The sequence below is a fragment of the Myxine glutinosa genome, chromosome 5 (assembly GCF_964187855.1).
Source record: "Myxine glutinosa chromosome 5, kmMyxGlut1.1, whole genome shotgun sequence".
NCBI classification, from domain to species: Eukaryota; Metazoa; Chordata; class Myxini; order Myxiniformes; family Myxinidae; genus Myxine; species Myxine glutinosa.
Window position 1 is genome coordinate 138,512,276 of NC_136265.1, and position 23,342 is coordinate 138,535,617.

The 23,342-nt window shown below is 33.8% G+C and overlaps 2 protein-coding genes across 2 annotated transcripts in view; both read left to right on the forward strand.

Moving 5' to 3' along the window:
• Positions 1 to 23,342, forward strand: part of LOC137426997 (sialic acid-binding Ig-like lectin 15) — a 369,687-nt gene that overhangs the window by 345,283 nt on the left and 1,062 nt on the right. The gene's annotated exons all lie outside the window — the stretch shown is intronic.
• Positions 1 to 23,342, forward strand: part of LOC137426998 (sialic acid-binding Ig-like lectin 15) — a 328,618-nt gene that overhangs the window by 297,015 nt on the left and 8,261 nt on the right. The window lies entirely within an intron of this gene.

Genomic DNA, 23,342 nt, shown 5'->3' on the forward strand with positions numbered 1-23,342 from the left:
TCAGATGTTAAATCACACACTATGTTTGTGCTGGTTTCATCTGTTAAATCACACATTATGTTTGTGATGGTTTCATCTGTTAAATCATACGTTATGTTTGTGCTGGTTTCATCTGTTAAATCACACATTATGTTTGTGCTGGTTTCATCTGTTAAATCACACATTATGTTTGTCCTGGTTTCATCTGTTAAATCACACATTATGTTTGTGCTGGTTTCATATGTTAAATCACACATTGTGTTTGTGATGGTTTCATATGTTAAATCACACATTATGTTTGTCCTGGTTTCATATGTTAAATCACACATTGTGTTTGTGATGGTTTCATATGTTAAATCACACATTATGTTTGTGCTAGTTTCAGATGTTAAATCACATGTTATTTTTGTGATGGTTTCATCTGTTAAATCACACAATATGTTTGTGCTGGTTTCATATGTTAAATCACACATTATGTTTGTGCTGGTTTCATATGTTAAATCACACACTATGTTTGTCCTGGTTTCATCTGTTAAATCACACATTATGTTTGTGCTGGTTTCATATGTAAAATAACACATTATGTTTGTGCTGGTTTCATATGTAAAATAACACATTATGTTTGTGCTGGATTCATCTGTTAAATCACACATTATGTTTGTGCTGGTTTCATCTGTTAAATCACACACTATGTTTGTGATGGTTTCATCTGTTAAATCACACATTATGTTTGTGCTGGTTTCATATGTAAAATAACACATTATGTTTGTGCTGGATTCATCTGTTAAATCACACATTATGTTTGTGCTAGTTTCAGATGTTAAATCACATGTTATTTTTGTGATGGTTTCATCTGTTAAATCACACAATATGTTTGTGCTGGTTTCATCTGTTAAATCACACATTCTGTTTGTGCTGGTTTCATATGTTAAATTTCACATTATGTTTGTGCTGGTTTCAGATGTGAAATCACACATTATGTTTGTGCTGGTTTGAGATGTTAAATCACATGTTATGTTTGTGCTGGTTTCAGATGTTAAATCACACATTATGTTTGTGCTGGTTTCAGATGTTAAATCACACATTATGTTTGTGCTGGTTTCAGATGTTAAATCACACATTATGTTTGTTCTGGTTTCATATGTTAAATCACACATTATGTTTGTGCTGGTTTCATATGTTGAATCACACATTATGTTTGTGCTGGTTTCATATGTGAAATCACACAATATGTTTGTGCTGGTTTCATATGTGAAATCACACATTATGTTTGTGCTGGTTTCATATGTTAAATCACACATTATGTTTGTGCTGGTTTCAGATGCTAAATCACATGTTATGTTTGTGCTGGTTTCATATGTTAAATCACACATTATGTTTAATCCTGGTTTCATATGTTAAATCACACATTATGTTTGTGCTGGTTTCAGATGTTAAATCACATGTTATGTTTGTGCTGCTTTCATATGTTAAATCACACATTATGTTTGTGCTGGTTTCAGATGTTAAATCACATGTTATGTTTGTGCTGGTTTCATCTGTTAAATCACACATTATGTTTGCGCTGGTTTCAGATGTTAAATCACATGTAATGTTTGTGCTGGTTTCATCTGTTAAATCACACATTATGTTTGTGCTGGTTTCATATGTTAAATCACATATTATGTTTGTGCTGGTTTCATATGTTAAATCACACATTATGTTTGTGCTGGTTTCATATGTGAAATCACATGTTATGTTTGTGCTGGTTTCATCTGTTTAATCAAACATTATGTTTGTGCTGGTTTCATCTGTTAAATCACACATTATGTTTGTGATGGTTTCATATGTTAAATCACATGTTATGTTTGTGCTGCTTTCATATGTTAAATCACACATTATGTTTGTGCTGGTTTCAGATGCTAAATCACATGTTATGTTTGTGCTGGTTTCATCTGTTAAATCAGACATTATGTTTGTGATGGTTTCAGATGTTAAATCACACATTAAGTTTGTGCTGGTTTCATATGTTAAATCACACATTATGTGTGTGCTGGTTTCAGATGTTAAATCACACATTATGTGTGTGCTGGTTTCAGATGTTAAATCATACACTATGTTTGTGCTGGTTTCAGACGTTAAATCACATTGTGTTTGTCCTGGTTTCATATGTTAAATCACACATTATGTTTGTGCTGGTTTCAGATGCTAAATCACAAGTTATGTTTGTGCTGGTTTCATCTGTTAAATCAGACATTATGTTTGTGATGGTTTCAGATGTTAAATCACACATTATGTTTGTGCTGGTTTCAGATGCTAAATCACATGTTATGTTTGTGCTGGTTTCAGATGTTAAATCAGACATTATGTTTGTGATGGTTTCAGATGTTAAATCACACATTATGTTTGTGCTGGTTTCATATGTTAAATCACACATTATGTGTGTGCTGGTTTCAGATGTTAAATCACACATTATGTGTGTGCTGGTTTCATATGTTAAATCACACATTATGTTTGTGCTGGTTTCAGATGTTAAATCACACATTATGTTTGTGCTGGTTTCATATGTTAAATCACACATTATGTTTGTGCTGGTTTCAGATGTTAAATCACATTGTGTTTGTCCTGGTTTCATATGTTAAATCACACATTATGTTTGTGCTGGTTTCAGATATTAAATCACATGTTATGTTTGTGCTGCTTTCATATGTTAAATCACACATTATGTTTGTGCTGGTTTCATATGTTAAATCACACATTATGTTTGTGCTGGTTTCATCTGTTAAATCACACATTATGTTTGTGCTGGTTTCAGATGTTAAATCACACAATATGTTTGTGATGGTTTCATCTGTTAAATCACACAATATGTTTGTGATGGTTTCATCTGTTAAATCACGTTATGTTTGTGCTGCTTTCATATGTTAAATCACACATGTTTGTGCTGCTTTCAGATGTTAAATCACATGTTATGTTTGTGCTGGTTTCATCTGTTAAATCACACACTATGTTTGTGGTGGTTTCATATGTTAAATCACATATTATGTTTGTGCTGGTGTCATATGTTAAATCACACATTATGTTTGTGCTGGTTTCAGATGTTAAATCACACATTATGTTTGTGCTGTTTTCATATGTTAAATCACACATTATGTTTGTGCTGGTTTCATATGTTGAATCACACAATATGTTTGTGCTGGTTTCATATGTTAAATCACGCAATATGTTTGTGCTGGTTTCATATGTTAAATCACACAATATGTTTGTGCTGGTTTCATATGTTAAATCACACAATATGTTTGTGCTGGTTTCATATGTTAAATCACACAATATGTTTGTGCTGGTTTCATATGTTAAATCACACAATATGTTTGTGCTGGTTTCATCTGTTAAATCACACTGTTTGTGCAGGTTTCATATGTTAAATTACGCAATATTTTGTGCTGGTTTCATATGTTAAATCACACATTATGTTTGTGCTGGTTTCATCTGTTAAATCACACTGTTTGTGCAGGTTTCATATGTTAAATTACACAATATGTTTGTGCTGGTTTCATCTGTTAAATCACACAATATGTTTGTGCTGGTTTCATATGTTAAATCACACATTATGTTTGTGGTGGTTTCACCTGTTAAATCACACTGTTTGTGCTGGTTTCATATGTTAAATCACACAATATGTTTGTGCTGGTTTCATATGTTAAATCACACATTATGTTTGTGCTGGTTTCATCTGTTAAATCACACTGTTTGTGCTGGTTTCATCTGTTAAATCACACATTATGTTTGTGCTGGTTTCATATGTCAAATCACACATTATGTTTGTGCTGGTTTCATATGTTAAATCACACATTATGTTTGTGCTGGTTTCAGATGTTAAATCACACATTATGTTTGTGCTGGTTTCAAATGTTAAATCACATGTTATATTTGTGCTGGTTTCATCTATTAAATCACACATTATGTTTGTGCTGGTTTCATCTGTGAAATCACACATTATGTTTGTGCTGGTTTCATATGTAAAATCACACATTATGTTTGTGCTGGTTTCATCTGTTAAATCACACATTATGTTTGTGCTGGTTTCATCTATCTATAATTCCAGTAATCTCTGTGTGTATGTATGTATGTATGTATGTATGTATGTATGTTTGTCTGTGACCGCTGTTTCTCGACAACCACGGGTCCGATATACTTGAAACTTGCCAGGTATATTGCTGGGGACCCGAGGATGTGCCTTTTCAAGGTTTCATATTAATCGGACAAGTAGTTACCGAGCTATGTCCAAAAAACGATTCAACCAATCAGAGAGCAGCGAGTTATCACGTGTGCCGAACGTGGCGAACAGACTCTGCCTCGGACGGCACATTTGAGAGCGTATTCATTTATTTCACGTTGGCAAACTATGTTGGCGTTAAACTATGTTTTAAAACTAATTAAAACTAATTTGCGATTCTTTCGCTTTCCTGCGCGTTTGTGCACGCTATGGCGATTTCTTTACCAAACTCCGCAAGCCGTTCGCTTTGGACCAAACCATTTCATGTAAATAGAGGGGGGGGGGGGGGTTGTCACCGTTCTCGCAAGCCGTTCGCTTTGGACCAAACCATTTCATGTAAATAGAGGGGGGGGATATAATTTTAGATATAGATATAGTACGGGCATGCCCTAGTCTATCTATAATTCCAGTAATCTCTGTGTGTGTGTTTGTCTGTGTGTATGTCTGTGTGTCTGTGACCGCTGTTTCTCGACAACCATGGGTCCGATATACTTTAAACTTGCCAGGTATATTGCTGGGGACCTGAGGATGTGCCTTTTCAAGGTTTCATATTAATCGGAGAAGTAGTTACCGAGCTATGTCCAAAAAACGATTCAACCAATCAGAGAGCAGCGAGCTATCACGTGTGCCGAACGTGCCGAAATGACTCTGCCTCGGACGGCACATTTGAGAGCGTATTCATTTATTTCACGTTGGCAAACTATGTTGGCGTTAAACTATGTTTTAAAACTAATTAAAACTAATTTGCGATTCATCGTAACTGCGATATGCGACCTTCCGGACAGTCAAATGAGGACGTCACTTCCGGACTTACGGATAGTCATAGTGACGACGTACTGATGCTGAACGTGGCGAGCAGACGCTGTAAGGTACGATCGATTGTAGTACACGTTTATAATAACTCTGCCGATACAGGCCTGATTAACTGCAGCGCCATCCGAGCTGCGGCGTCGGGACGATACATTCATTGTACGGTCACATCACGCACTTACGGGCACGCCCATGGGCCCATGGGCACGTCCATGCATGCATGGGCGAAGACCTTTTTTTTTTTTTTTTTGGCAAGGAACGGGCACCCACGTACGGGCACGTCCTAGGCGAATGGACCAAACCATTTCATGTAAATAGAGGGGGGGGGATATAATTTTAGATATATATATAGTACGGGCATGCCCTAGTCTGTTAAATCACACATTATGTTTGTCCTAGTTTCATCTGTTAAATCACACATTATGTTTGTGCTGGTTTCATATGTTAAATCACACATTATGTTTGTGCTGGTTTCATCTGTTAAATCACACATTATGTTTGTGATGGTTTCATCTGTTAAATCACACATTATGTTTGTGCTGGTTTCATATGTTGAATCACACATGATGTTTGTGCTGGTTTCATCTGTTAAATCACACATTATGTTTGTGCTGGTTTCACATGTTAAATCACACATTATGTTTGTGCTGGTTTCATCTGTTAAATCACACATAATGTTTGTGATGGTTTCATATGTTAAATCACATATTATGTTTGTGATGGTTTCATATGTTAAATCACACGTGATGTTTGTGCTGGTTTCACATTTTAAATCACACATTATTTTTGTGCTGGTTTCATCTGTTAAATCACACATTATGTTTGTGATGGTTTCATATGTTAAATTACACATTATGTTTGTGATGGTTTCATGTGTTCAATTACACATTATGTTTGTGATGGTTTCATGTGTTCAATCACATATTATGTTTGTGATGGTTTCATCTGTTAAATCACACATTATGTTTGTGCTGGTTTCAGATGTTAAATCACATGTTATGTTTGTGCTAGTTTCAGATGTTAAATCACATGTTATGTTTGTGCTGGTTTCATCTGTTAAATCACACATTATATTTGTGCTGGATTCAGATGTTAAATCACATGTTATGTTTGTGCTGGTTTCATATGTTAAATCACACATTATGTTTGTGCTGGTTTCACATGTTAAATCACACATTATGTTTGTCCAGGTTTCATCTGTTAAATCACACATTATGTTTGTGCTGGTTCCATCTGTTAAATTACACATTATATTTGTGCTGGTTTCAGATGTTAAATCACATGTTATTTTTGTGCTGGTTTCATATGTTAAATCACACATTATGTTTGTGCTGGTTCCACATGTTAAATCACACATTATGTTTGTCCAGGTTTCATCTGTTAAATCACACATTATGTTTGTGCTGGTTTCATATGTTGAATCGCACATTATGTTTGTGATGGTTTCATTTGTTGAATCACACATTATGCTTGTGCTGGTTTCTTCTGTTAAATCATACGTTATGTTTGTGCTGGTTTCATCTGTTAAATCACACATTATGTTTGTGCTGGTTCCATCTGTTAAATTACACATTATGTTTGTGCTGGTTTCATCTGTTAAATCACACATTATGTTTGTCCTGGTTTCATCTGTTAAATCACACATTACGTTTGTGATGGTTTCATCTGTTAAATCACACATTATGTTTGTCCTGGTTTCATCTGTTAAATCACACATTATGTTTGTCCTGGTTTCATCTGTTAAATCACACACTATGTTTGTGCTGGTTTCATCTGTTAAATCACACATTATGTTTGTCCTGGTTTCATCTGTGAAATCACACATTATGTTTGTGATGGTTTCATCTGTTAAATCATACGTTATGTTTGTGCTGGTTTCATCTGTTAAATCACACATGTTTGTGCTGGTTTCAGATGTTAAATCACACACTATGTTTGTGCTGGTTTCATCTGTTAAATCACACATTATGTTTGTGATGGTTTCATCTGTTAAATCATACGTTATGTTTGTGCTGGTTTCATCTGTTAAATCACACATTATGTTTGTGCTGGTTTCATCTGTTAAATCACACATTATGTTTGTCCTGGTTTCATCTGTTAAATCACACATTATGTTTGTGATGGTTTCATCTGTTAAATCACACATTATGTTTGTGCTGGTTTCATATGTTAAATCACACATTGTGTTTGTGATGGTTTCATATGTTAAATCACACATTATGTTTGTGCTGGTTTCAGATGTTAAATCACACACTATGTTTGTGCTGGTTTCATCTGTTAAATCACACATTATGTTTGTGCTGGTTTCATCTGTTAAATCACACATTATGTTTGTCCTGGTTTCATCTGTTAAATCACACATTATGTCTGTGATGGTTTCATCTGTTAAATCACACATTATGTTTGTGCTGGTTTCATATGTTAAATCACACATTATGTTTGTGATGGTTTCAGATGTTAAATCACACACTATGTTTGTGCTCGTTTCAGATGTTAAATCACATGATATTTTTGTGATGGTTTCATCTGTTAAATCACACAATATGTTTGTGCTGGTTTCATATGTTAAATCACACATTATGTTTGTGCTGGTTTCATATGTTAAATCACACATTATGTTTGTGCTGGTTTCATATGTTAAATCACACATTATGTTTGTGCTGGTTTCATATGTTAAATCACACATTATGTTTGTGCTGGTTTCATCTGTTAAATCACACATTATGTTTGTGATGGTTTCATCTGTTAAATCACACATTATGTTTGTGCTAATTTCATATGTTAAATCACACATTATGTTTGTGCTGGATTCATCTGTTAAATCACACATTATGTTTGTGCTAGTTTCAGATGTTAAATCACATGTTATTTTTGTGATGGTTTCATCTGTTAAATCAGACATTATGTTTGTGATGGTTTCAGATGTTAAATCACACATTATGTTTGTGCTGGTTTCAGATGCTAAATCACATGTTATGTTTGTGCTGGTTTCAGATGTTAAATCAGACATTATGTTTGTGATGGTTTCAGATGTTAAATCACACATTATGTTTGTGCTGGTTTCATATGTTAAATCACACATTATGTGTGTGCTGGTTTCAGATGTTAAATCACACATTATGTGTGTGCTGGTTTCATATGTTAAATCACACATTATGTTTGTGCTGGTTTCAGATGTTAAATCACACATTATGTTTGTGCTGGTTTCATATGTTAAATCACACATTATGTTTGTGCTGGTTTCAGATGTTAAATCACATTGTGTTTGTCCTGGTTTCATATGTTAAATCACACATTATGTTTGTGCTGGTTTCAGATATTAAATCACATGTTATGTTTGTGCTGCTTTCATATGTTAAATCACACATTATGTTTGTGCTGGTTTCATATGTTAAATCACACATTATGTTTGTGCTGGTTTCATCTGTTAAATCACACATTATGTTTGTGCTGGTTTCAGATGTTAAATCACACAATATGTTTGTGATGGTTTCATCTGTTAAATCACACAATATGTTTGTGATGGTTTCATATGTTAAATCACACATGTTTGTGCTGCTTTCAGATGTTAAATCACATGTTATGTTTGTGCTGGTTTCATCTGTTAAATCACACACTATGTTTGTGGTGGTTTCATATGTTAAATCACATATTATGTTTGTGCTGGTGTCATATGTTAAATCACACATTATGTTTGTGCTGGTTTCAGATGTTAAATCACACATTATGTTTGTGCTGTTTTCATATGTTAAATCACACATTATGTTTGTGCTGGTTTCATATGTTGAATCACACAATATGTTTGTGCTGGTTTCATATGTTAAATCACACAATATGTTTGTGCTGGTTTCATATGTTAAATCACACAATATGTTTGTGCTGGTTTCATATGTTAAATCACACAATATGTTTGTGCTGGTTTCATATGTTAAATCACACAATATGTTTGTGCTGGTTTCATATGTTAAATCACACAATATGTTTGTGCTGGTTTCATCTGTTAAATCACACTGTTTGTGCAGGTTTCATATGTTAAATTACGCAATATTTTGTGCTGGTTTCATATGTTAAATAACACATTATGTTTGTGCTGGTTTCATCTGTTAAATCACACTGTTTGTGCAGGTTTCATATGTTAAATTACACAATATGTTTGTGCTGGTTTCATCTGTTAAATCACACAATATGTTTGTGCTGGTTTCATATGTTAAATCACACATTATGTTTGTGGTGGTTTCACCTGTTAAATCACACTGTTTGTGCTGGTTTCATATGTTAAATCACACAATATGTTTGTGCTGGTTTCATATGTTAAATCACACATTATGTTTGTGCTGGTTTCATCTGTTAAATCACACTGTTTGTGCTGGTTTCATCTGTTAAATCACACATTATGTTTGTGCTGGTTTCATATGTCAAATCACACATTATGTTTGTGCTGGTTTCATATGTTAAATCACACATTATGTTTGTGCTGGTTTCAGATGTTAAATCACACATTATGTTTGTGCTGGTTTCAGATGTTAAATCACATGTTATATTTGTGCTGGTTTCATCTATTAAATCACACATTATGTTTGTGCTGGTTTCATATGTTAAATCACACATTATGTTTGTGCTGGTTTCATATGTTCAATCACACATTATGTTTGTGCTGGTTTCATCTGTGAAATCACACATTATGTTTGTGCTGGTTTCATATGTAAAATCACACATTATGTTTGTGCTGGTTTCATCTGTTAAATCACACATTATGTTTGTGCTGGTTTCATCTGTTAAATCACACATAATGTTTGTCCTCGTTTCATCTGTTAAATCACACATTATGTTTGTGCTGGTTTCATATGTTAAATCACACATTATGTTTGTGCTGGTTTCATCTGTTAAATCACACATTATGTTTGTGATGGTTTCATCTGTTAAATCACACATTATGTTTGTGCTGGTTTCATATGTTGAATCACACATGATGTTTGTGCTGGTTTCATCTGTTAAATCACACATTATGTTTGTGCTGGTTTCACATGTTAAATCACACATTATGTTTGTGCTGGTTTCATCTGTTAAATCACACATAATGTTTGTGATGGTTTCATATGTTAAATCACATATTATGTTTGTGATGGTTTCATATGTTAAATCACACGTGATGTTTGTGCTGGTTTCACATTTTAAATCACACATTATTTTTGTGCTGGTTTCATCTGTTAAATCACACATTATGTTTGTGATGGTTTCATATGTTAAATTACACATTATGTTTGTGATGGTTTCATGTGTTCAATTACACATTATGTTTGTGATGGTTTCATGTGTTCAATCACATATTATGTTTGTGATGGTTTCATCTGTTAAATCACACATTATGTTTGTGCTGGTTTCAGATGTTAAATCACACATTATGTTTGTGCTGGTTTCAGATGTTAAATCACATGTTATGTTTGTGCTAGTTTCAGATGTTAAATCACATGTTATGTTTGTGCTGGTTTCATCTGTTAAATCACACATTATATTTGTGCTGGTTTCAGATGTTAAATCACATGTTATGTTTGTGCTGGTTTCATATGTTAAATCACACATTATGTTTGTGCTGGTTTCACATGTTAAATCACACATTATGTTTGTCCAGGTTTCATCTGTTAAATCACACATTATGTTTGTGCTGGTTTCAGATGTTAAATCACATGTTATGTTTGTGCTGGTTCCATCTGTTAAATTACACATTATATTTGTGCTGGTTTCAGATGTTAAATCACATGTTATGTTTGTGCTGGTTTCATATGTTAAATCACACATTATGTTTGTGCTGGTTCCACATGTTAAATCACACATTATGTTTGTCCAGGTTTCATCTGTTAAATCACACATTATGTTTGTGCTGGTTTCATATGTTGAATCGCACATTATGTTTGTGATGGTTTCATTTGTTGAATCACACATTATGCTTGTGCTGGTTTCTTCTGTTAAATCATACGTTATGTTTGTGCTGGTTTCATCTGTTAAATCACACATTATGTTTGTGCTGGTTCCATCTGTTAAATTACACATTATGTTTGTGCTGGTTTCATCTGTTAAATCACACATTATGTTTGTCCTGGTTTCATCTGTTAAATCACACATTACGTTTGTGATGGTTTCATCTGTTAAATCACACATTATGTTTGTCCTGGTTTCATCTGTTAAATCACACATTATGTTTGTCCTGGTTTCATCTGTTAAATCACACACTATGTTTGTGCTGGTTTCATCTGTTAAATCACACATTATGTTTGTCCTGGTTTCATCTGTGAAATCACACATTATGTTTGTGATGGTTTCATCTGTTAAATCATACGTTATGTTTGTGCTGGTTTCATCTGTTAAATCACACATGTTTGTGCTGGTTTCAGATGTTAAATCACACACTATGTTTGTGCTGGTTTCATCTGTTAAATCACACATTATGTTTGTGATGGTTTCATCTGTTAAATCATACGTTATGTTTGTGCTGGTTTCATCTGTTAAATCACACATTATGTTTGTGCTGGTTTCATCTGTTAAATCACACATTATGTTTGTCCTGGTTTCATTTGTTAAATCACACATTATGTTTGTGATGGTTTCATCTGTTAAATCACACATTATGTTTGTGCTGGTTTCATATGTTAAATCACACATTGTGTTTGTGATGGTTTCATATGTTAAATCACACATTATGTTTGTGCTGGTTTCAGATGTTAAATCACACACTATGTTTGGGCTGGTTTCATCTATCTATAATTCCAGCAATCTGTGTGTGTGTGTGTGTGTGTGTGTGTGTCTGTGTGTCTGTGTGTGTGTTTGTTTGTTTGTCTGTGACCGCTGTTTCTCGACAACCACGGGTCCGATATACTTTAAACTTGCCAGGTATATTGCTGGGGACCCGAGGATGTGCCTTTTCAAGGTTTCATATTAATCGGACAAGTAGTTACCGAGCTATGTCCAAAAAACGATTCAACCAATCAGAGAGCAGCGAGCTATCACGTGTGCCGAACGTGCCGAACAGACTCTGCCTCGGACGGCACATTTGAGAGCGTATTCATTTATTTCACGTTGGCAAACTATGTTGGCGTTAAACTATGTTTTAAAACTAATTAAAACTAATTTGCGATTCATCGTAACTGCGATATGCGACCTTCCGGACAGTGAAGACTGCACTTCCGGCAGCCAATCACAGAACACGTTGTTGCGTAGGCGTGGCCGATGTGAGAGCGAGCCGAGCCGAGCGCGTGCGCCATTACGGTTCGTAATTCGATTTCTTCCGGAGAAAATAATAATTTCTCGATTTCTTATGCGCATTATTTCTCCCAATTCAGTCAGAGCGAAGGGCGGAAGCGAAGAGCGTTGTTTTTTTTGTTTACGGGCGTACGGGCGTACGGGCGGGGTAGAGCGTACGGGTAGCGTTTTTTTTTTTTTTTGGCAAGGAACGGGCACCCACGTACGGGCATGCCCTAGTCTATCTATAATTCCAGTAATCTCTGTGTGTATGTATGTCTGTATGTTTGTCTGTGACCGCTGTTTCTCGACAACCACGGGTCCGATATACTTGAAACTTGCCAGGTATATTGCTGGGGACCCGAGGATGTGCCTTTTCAAGGTTTCATATTAATCGGACAAGTAGTTACCGAGCTATGTCCAAAAAACGATTCAACCAATCAGAGAGCAGCGAGTTATCACGTGTGCCGAACGTGGCGAACAGACTCTGCCTCGGACGGCACATTTGAGAGCGTATTCATTTATTTCACGTTGGCAAACTATGTTGCCGCTATGTTGGCGTTAAACTATGTTTTAAAACTAATTAAAACTAATTTGCGCTTCTTTCGCTTTCCTGCGCGTTTGTGCACGCTATGGCGATTTCTTTACCAAACTCCGCAAGCCGTTCGCTTTGGACCAAACCATTTCATGTAAATAGAGGGGGGGGATTGTCACCGTACTCGCAAGCCGTTCGCTTTGGACCAAACCATTTCATGTAAATAGAGGGGGGGGATATAATTTTAGATATAGATATAGTACGGGCATGCCCTAGTCTGTTAAATCACACATTATGTTTGTGCTGGTTTCATCTGTAAAATCACACATTATGTTTGTCCTGGTTTCATCTGTTAAATCACACATTATGTCTGTGATGGTTTCATCTGTTAAATCACACATTATGTTTGTGCTGGTTTCATATGTTAAATCACACATTATGTTTGTGATGGTTTCAGATGTTAAATCACACACTATGTTTGTGCTCGTTTCAGATGTTAAATCACATGATATTTTTGTGATGGTTTCATCTGTTAAATCACACAATATGTTTGTGCTGGTTTCATATGTTAAATCACACATTATGTTTGTGCTGGTTTCATATGTTAAATCACACATTATGTTTGTGCTGGTTTCATATGTTAAATCACACATTATGTTTGTGCTGGTTTCATATGTTAAATCACACATTATGTTTGTGCTGGTTTCATCTGTTAAATCACACATTATGTTTGTGATGGTTTGATCTGTTAAATCACACATTATGTTTGTGCTAATTTCATATGTTAAATCACACATTATGTTTGTGCTGGATTCATCTGTTAAATCACACATTATGTTTGTGCTAGTTTCAGATGTTAAATCACATGTTATTTTTGTGATGGTTTCATCTGTTAAATCACACAATATGTTTGTGCTGGTTTCATATGTTAAATCACACATTGTGTTTGTGCTGGTTTCATCTGTTAAATCACACATTATGTTTGTGATGGTTTCATCTGTTAAATCACACATTATGTTTGTGCTGGTTTCATATGTTGAATCACACATGATGTTTGTGCTGGTTTCATCTGTTAAATCACACATTATGTTTGTGCTGGTTTCACATGTTAAATCACACATTATGTTTGTGCTGGTTTCATCTGTTAAATCACACATAATGTTTGTGATGGTTTCATATGTTAAATCACATATTATGTTTGTGATGGTTTCATATGTTAAATCACACATGATGTTTGTGCTGGTTTCACATTTTAAATCACACATTATTTTTGTGCTGGTTTCATCTGTTAAATCACACATTATGTTTGTGATGGTTTCATATGTTAAATTACACATTATGTTTGTGATGGTTTCATGTGTTCAATTACACATTATGTTTGTGATGGTTTCATGTGTTCAATCACATATTATGTTTGTGATGGTTTCATCTGTTAAATCACACATTATGTTTGTGCTGGTTTCAGATGTTAAATCACACATTATGTTTGTGCTGGTTTCAGATGTTAAATCACATGTTATGTTTGTGCTAGTTTCAGATGTTAAATCACATGTTATGTTTGTGCTGGTTTCATCTGTAAAATCACACATTATATTTGTGCTGGTTTCAGATGTTAAATCACATGTTATGTTTGTGCTGGTTTCATATGTTAAATCACACATTATGTTTGTGCTGGTTTCACATGTTAAATCACACATTATGTTTGTCCAGGTTTCATCTGTTATATCACACATTATGTTTGTGCTGGTTCCATCTGTTAAATTACACATTATATTTGTGCTGGTTTCAGATGTTAAATCACATGTTATGTTTGTGCTGGTTTCATATGTAAAATCACACATTATGTTTGTGCTGGTTTCACATGTTAAATCACACATTATGTTTGTCCAGGTTTCATCTGTTAAATCACACATTATGTTTGTGCTGGTTTCATATGTTGAATCGCACATTATGTTTGTGATGGTTTCATTTGTTGAATCACACATTATGTTTGTGCTGGTTTCATCTGTTAAATCAAACGTTATGTTTGTGCTGGTTTCATCTGTTAAATCACACATTATGTTTGTGCTGGTTTCTTCTGTTAAATCACACATTATGTTTGTGCTGGTTTCATCTGTTAAATCATACGTTATGTTTGTGCTGGTTTCATCTGTTAAATCACACATTATGTTTGTGCTGGTTCCATCTGTTAAATTACACATTATGTTTGTCCTGGTTTCATCTGTTAAATCACACATTACGTTTGTGATGGTTTCATCTGTTAAATCACACATTATGTTTGTGCTGGTTTCATCTGTTAAATCACACATTATGTTTGTCCTGGTTTCATCTGTTAAATCACACATTACGTTTGTGATGGTTTCATCTGTTAAATCACACATTATGTTTGTCCTGGTTTCATGTGTTAAATCACACATTATGTTTGTCCTGGTTTCATCTGTTAAATCACACACTATGTTTGTGCTGGTTTCATCTGTTAAATCACACATTATGTTTGTCCTGGTTTCATCTGTGAAATCACACATTATGTTTGTGATGGTTTCATCTGTTAAATCATACGCTATGTTTGTGCTGGTTTCATCTGATAAATCACACATTATGTTTGTGCTGGTTTCAGATGTTAAATCACACACTATGTTTGTGCTGGTTTCATCTGTTAAATCACACATTATGTTTGTGATGGTTTCATCTGTTAAATCATACGTTATGTTTGTGCTGGTTTCATCTGTTAAATCACACATAATGTTTGTGCTGGTTTCATCTGTTAAATCACACATTATGTTTGTCCTGGTTTCATCTGTTAAATCACACATTATGTTTGTGATGGTTTCATCTGTTAAATCACACATTATGTTTGTGCTGGTTTCATATGTTAAATCACACATTGTGTTTGTGATGGTTTCATATGTTAAATCACACATTATGTTTGTGCTGCTTTCAGATGTTAAATCACACACTATGTTTGTGCTGGTTTCATCTGTTAAATCACACATTATGTTTGTGCTGGTTTCATCTGTTAAATCACACATTATGTTTGTCCTGGTTTCATCTGTTAAATCACACATTATGTCTGTGATGGTTTCATCTGTTAAATCACACATTATGTTTGTGCTGGTTTCATATGTTAAATCACACATTATGTTTGTGATGGTTTCAGATGTTAAATCACACACTAAGTTTGTGCTCGTTTCAGATGTTAAATCACATGTTATTTTTGTGATGGTTTCATCTGTTAAATCACACAATATGTTTGTGCTGGTTTCATATGTTAAATCACACATTATGTTTGTGCTGGTTTCATATGTTAAATCACACATTATGTTTGTGCTGGTTTCATCTGTTAAATCACACATTATGTTTGTGCTGGTTTCATATGTTAAATCACACATTATGTTTGTGCTGGTTTCATCTGTTAAATCACACATTATGTTTGTGATGGTTTCATCTGTTAAATCACACATTATGTTTGTGCTAATTTCATATGTTAAATCACACATTATGTTTGTGCTGGATTCATCTGTTAAATCACACATTATGTTTGTGCTAGTTTCAGATGTTAAATCACATGTTATTTTTGTGATGGTTTCATCTGTTAAATCACACAATATGTTTGTGCTGGTTTCATATGTTAAATCACACATTATGTTTGTGCTGGTTTCATCTGTGAAATCACACATTATGTTTGTGCTGGTTTCAGATGTTAAATCACACATTATGTTTGTGCTGGTTTCATATGTTAAATCACACACTATGTTTGTGCTGGTTTCAGATGTTAAATCACACATTATGTTTGTACTGGTTTCAGATGTTAAATCACACATTATGTTTGTGCTGGTTTCATATGTTAAATCACACATTATGTTTGTGCTGGTTTCATATGTTGAATCACACATTATGTTTGTGCTGGTTTCATATGTGAAATCACACAATATGTTTGTGCTGGTTTCATATGTGAAATCACACATTATGTTTGTGCTGGTTTCATATGTTAAAGCACACATTATGTTTGTGCTTGTTTCAGATGCTAAATCACATGTTATGTTTGTGCTGGTTTCATGTGTTAAATCACACATTATGTTTGTGCTGGTTTCATATGTTAAATCACATTATGTTTGTCCTGGTTTCATGTTAAATCACACATTATGTTTAATCCTGGTTTCATATGTTAAATCACACATTATGTTTGTGCTGGTTTCAGATGTTAAATCACATGTTATGTTTGTGCTGCTTTCATATGTTAAATCACACATTATGTTTGTGCTGGTTTCAGATGTTAAATCACATGTTATGTTTGTGCTGGTTTCATCTGTTAAATCACACATTATGTTTGCGCTGGTTTCAGATGTTAAATCACATGTTATGTTTGTGCTGGTTTCATCTGTTAAATCACACATTATGTTTGTGCTGGTTTCATATGTTAAATCACATATTATGTTTGTGCTGGTTTCATATGTTAAATCACACATTATGTTTGTGCTGGTTTCATATGTTAAATCACATGTTATGTTTGTGCTGGTTTCATCTGTTAAATCAAACATTATGTTTATGCTGGTTTCATCTGTTAAATCACACATTATGTTTGTGCTTGTTTCATATGTTAAATCACATGTTATGTTTGTGCTGCTTTCATATGTTAAATCACACATTATGTTTGTGCTGGTTTCAGATGCTAAATCACATGTTATGTTTGTGCTGGTTTCATCTGTTAAATCAGACATTATGTTTGTGATGGTTTCAGATGTTAAATCACACATTAAGTTCGTGCTGGTTTCATATGTTAAATCACACATTATGTGTGTGCTGGTTTCAGATGTTAAATCACACATTATGTGTGTGCTGGTTTCAGATGTTAAATCACATGTTATGTTTGTCCTGGTTTCATATGTTAAATCACACATTATGTTTGTGCTGGTTTCATATGTTAAATCACATGTTATGTTTGTGCTGGTTTCATCTGTTAAATCACACATTATGTTTGTGCTGGTTTCATATGTAAAATCACACATTATGTTTGTGCTGGTTTCACATGTTAAATCACACATTATGTTTGTCCAGGTTTCATCTGTTAAATCACACATTATGTTTGTGCTGGTTTCATATGTTGAATCGCACATTATGTTTGTGATGGTTTCATTTGTTGAATCACACATTATGTTTGTGCTGGTTTTATCTGTTAAATCAAACGTTATGTTTGTGCTGGTTTCATCTGTTAAATCACACATTATGTTTGTGCTGGTTTCTTCTGTTAAATCACACATTATGTTTGTGCTGGTTTCATCTGTTAAATCATACGTTATGTTTGTGCTGGTTTCATCTGTTAAATCACACATTATGTTTGTGCTGGTTCCATCTGTTAAATTACACATTATGTTTGTCCTGGTTTCATCTGTTAAATCACACATTACGTTTGTGATGGTTTCATCTGTTAAATCACACATTATGTTTGTGCTGGTTTCATCTGTTAAATCACACATTATGTTTGTCCTGGTTTCATCTGTTAAATCACACATTACGTTTGTGATGGTTTCATCTGTTAAATCACACATTATGTTTGTCCTGGTTTCATGTGTTAAATCACACATTATGTTTGTCCTGGTTTCATCTGTTAAATCACACACTATGTTTGTGCTGGTTTCATCTGTTAAATCACACATTATGTTTGTCCTGGTTTCATCTGTGAAATCACACATTATGTTTGTGATGGTTTCATCTGTTAAATCATACGCTATGTTTGTGCTGGTTTCATCTGTTAAATCACACATTATGTTTGTGCTGGTTTCAGATGTTAAATCACACACTATGTTTGTGCTGGTTTCATCTGTTAAATCACACATTATGTTTGTGATGGTTTCATCTGTTAAATCATACGTTATGTTTGTGCTGGTTTCATCTGTTAAATCACACATTATGTTTGTGCTGGTTTCATCTGTTAAATCACACATTATGTTTGTTCTGGTTTCATCTGTTAAATCACACATTATGTTTGTGATGGTTTCATCTGTTAAATCACACATTATGTTTGTGCTGGTTTCATATGTTAAATCACACATTGTGTTTGTGATGGTTTCATATGTTAAATCACACATTATGTTTGTGCTGGTTTCAGATGTTAAATCACACACTATGTTTGTGCTGGTTTCATCTGTTAAATCACACATTATGTTTGTGCTGGTTTCATCTGTTAAATCACACATTATGTTTGTCCTGGTTTCATCTGTTAAATCACACATTATGTCTGTGATGGTTTCATCTGTTAAATCACACATTATGTTTGTGCTGGTTTCATATGTTAAATCACACATTATGTTTGTGATGGTTTCAGATGTTAAATCACACACTAAGTTTGTGCTCGTTTCAGATGTTAAATCACATGTTATTTTTGTGATGGTTTCATCTGTTAAATCACACAATATGTTTGTGCTGGTTTCATATGTTAAATCACACATTATGTTTGTGCTGGTTTCATATGTTAAATCACACATTATGTTTGTGCTGGTTTCATCTGTTAAATCACACATTATGTTTGTGCTGGTTTCATATGTTAAATCACACATTATGTTTGTGCTGGTTTCATCTGTTAAATCACACATTATGTTTGTGATGGTTTCATCTGTTAAATCACACATTATGTTTGTGCTAATTTCATATGTTAAATCACACATTATGTTTGTGCTGGATTCATCTGTTAAATCACACATTATGTTTGTGCTAGTTTCAGATGTTAAATCACATGTTATTTTTGTGATGGTTTCATCTGTTAAATCACACAATATGTTTGTGCTGGTTTCATATGTTAAATCACACATTATGTTTGTGCTGGTTTCATCTGTGAAATCACACATTATGTTTGTGCTGGTTTCAGATGTTAAATCACACATTATGTTTGTGCTGGTTTCATATGTTAAATCACACACTATGTTTGTGCTGGTTTCAGATGTTAAATCACACATTATGTTTGTACTGGTTTCAGATGTTAAATCACACATTATGTTTGTGCTGGTTTCATATGTTAAATCACACATTATGTTTGTGCTGGTTTCATATGTTGAATCACACATTATGTTTGTGCTGGTTTCATATGTGAAATCACACAATATGTTTGTGCTGGTTTCATATGTGAAATCACACATTATGTTTGTGCTGGTTTCATATGTTAAAGCACACATTATGTTTGTGCTTGTTTCAGATGCTAAATCACATGTTATGTTTGTGCTGGTTTCATGTGTTAAATCACACATTATGTTTGTGCTGGTTTCATATGTTAAATCACATTATGTTTGTCCTGGTTTCATGTTAAATCACACATTATGTTTAATCCTGGTTTCATATGTTAAATCACACATTATGTTTGTGCTGGTTTCAGATGTTAAATCACATGTTATGTTTGTGCTGCTTTCATATGTTAAATCACACATTATGTTTGTGCTGGTTTCAGATGTTAAATCACATGTTATGTTTGTGCTGGTTTCATCTGTTAAATCACACATTATGTTTGCGCTGGTTTCAGATGTTAAATCACATGTTATGTTTGTGCTGGTTTCATCTGTTAAATCACACATTATGTTTGTGCTGGTTTCATATGTTAAATCACATATTATGTTTGTGCTGGTTTCATATGTTAAATCACACATTATGTTTGTGCTGGTTTCATATGTTAAATCACATGTTATGTTTGTGCTGGTTTCATCTGTTAAATCAAACATTATGTTTATGCTGGTTTCATCTGTTAAATCACACATTATGTTTGTGCTTGTTTCATATGTTAAATCACATGTTATGTTTGTGCTGCTTTCATATGTTAAATCACACATTATGTTTGTGCTGGTTTCAGATGCTAAATCACATGTTATGTTTGTGCTGGTTTCATCTGTTAAATCAGACATTATGTTTGTGATGGTTTCAGATGTTAAATCACACATTAAGTTCGTGCTGGTTTCATATGTTAAATCACACATTATATGTGTGCTGGTTTCAGATGTTAAATCACACATTATGTGTGTGCTGGTTTCAGATGTTAAATCACATGTTATGTTTGTCCTGGTTTCATATGTTAAATCACACATTATGTTTGTGCTGGTTTCATATGTTAAATCACATGTTATGTTTGTGCTGGTTTCAGATGTTAAATCACATGTTATGTTTGTCCTGGTTTCATATGTTAAATCACACATTATGTTTGTGCTGGTTTCAGATGTTAAATCACATTGTGTTTGTCCTGGTTTCATATGTTAAATCACACATTATGTTTGTGCTGGTTTCAGATGCTAAATCACATGTTATGTTTGTGCTGGTTTCATCTGTTAAATCAGACATTATGTTTGTACTGGTTTCATATGTTAAATCACACATTATGTGTGTGCTGGTTTCAGATGTTAAATCACACATTATGTGTGTGCTGGTTTCATATGTTAAATCACACATTATGTTTGTGCTGGTTTCAGATGTTAAATCACACATTATGTTTGTGCTGGTTTCATATGTTAAATCACACATTATGTTTGTGCTGGTTTCAGATGTTAAATCACACATTATGTTTGTGCTGGTTTCATCTGTTAAATCACACAATATGTTTGTGATGGTTTCATCTGCTAAATCACATTATGTTTGTGCTGCTTTCATATGTTAAATCACACATGTTTGTGCTGGTTTCAGATGTTAAATCACATGTTATGTTTGTGCTGGTTTCATCTGTTAAATCACACACTATGTTTGTGGTGGTTTCATATGTTAAATCACATATTATGTTTGTGCTGGTTTCATATGTTAAATCACACATTATGTTTGTGCTGGTTTCAGATGTTAAATCACACATTATGTTTGTGCTGTTTTCATATGTTAAATCACACATTATGTTTGTGCTGGTTTCATTTGTTGAATCACACAATATGTTTGTGCTGGTTTCATATGTTAAATCACACAATATGTTTGTGCTGGTTTCATATGTTAAATCACACAATATGTTTGTGCTGGTTTCATATGTTAAATCACACAATATGTTTGTGCTGGTTTCATATGTTAAATCACACAATATGTTTGTGCTGGTTTCATCTGTTAAATCACACTGTTTGTGCAGGTTTCATATGTTAAATTACACAATATGTTTGTGCTGGTTTCATATGTTAAATCACACATTATGTTTGTGCTGGTTTCATCTGTTAAATCACACTGTTTGTGCAGGTTTCATATGTTAAATTACACAATATGTTTGTGCTGGTTTCACCTGTTAAATCACACTGTTTGTGCAGGTTTCATATGTTAAATTACACAATATGTTTGTGCTGGTTTCATCTGTTAAATCACACAATATGTTTGTGCTGGTTTCATATGTTAAATCACACATTATGTTTGCGGTGGTTTCACCTGTTAAATCACACTGTTTGTGCTGGTTTCATATGTTAAATCACACAATATGTTTGTGCTGGTTTCATATGTTAAATCACACATTATGTTTGTGCTGGTTTCATCTGTTAAATCACACTGTTTGTGCTGGTTTCATCTGTTAAATCACACATTATGTTTGTGCTGGTTTCATATGTTAAATCACACATTATGTTTGTGCTGGTTTCATATGTTAAATCACACATTATGTTTGTGCTGGTTTCAGATGTTAAATCACACATTATGTTTGTGCTGGTTTCAGATGTTAAATCACATGTTATATTTGTGCTGGTTTCATCTATTAAATCACACATTATGTTTGTGCTGGTTTCATATGTTAAATCACACATTATGTTTGTGCTGGTTTCATATGTTCAATCACACATTATGTTTGTGCTGGTTTCATCTGTGAAATCACACATTATGTTTGTGCTGGTTTCATATGTAAAATCACACATTATGTTTGTGCTGGTTTCATCTGTTAAATCACACATAATGTTTGTGCTGGTTTCATCTGTTAAATCACACATTATGTTTGTGCTGGTTTCATCTGTTAAATCACACATTATGTTTGTGCTGGTTTCATATGTTAAATCACACATTATGTTTGTGCTGGTTTCATCTGTTAAATCACACATTATGTTTGTGATGGTTTCATCTGTTAAATCACACATTATGTTTGTGCTGGTTTCATATGTTGAATCACACATGATGTTTGTGCTGGTTTCATCTGTTAAATCACACATTATGTTTGTGCTGGTTTCACATGTTCAATCACATATTATGTTTGTGATGGTTTCATGTGTTCAATCACATATTATGTTTGTGATGGTTTCATCTGTTAAATCACACATTATGTTTGTGCTGGTTTCAGATGTTAAATCACACATTATGTTTGTGCTGGTTTCATCTGTTAAATCACACATTATGTTTGTGCTGGTTTCAGATGTTAAATCACATGTTATGTTTGTGCTGGTTTCATCTGTTAAATCACACATTATATTTGTGCTGGTTTCAAATGTTAAATCACATGTTATGTTTGTGCTGGTTTCATATGTTAAATCACACATTATGTTTGTGCTGGTTTCACATGTTAAATCACACATTATGTTTGTCCAGGTTTCATCTGTTAAATCACACATTATGTTTGTG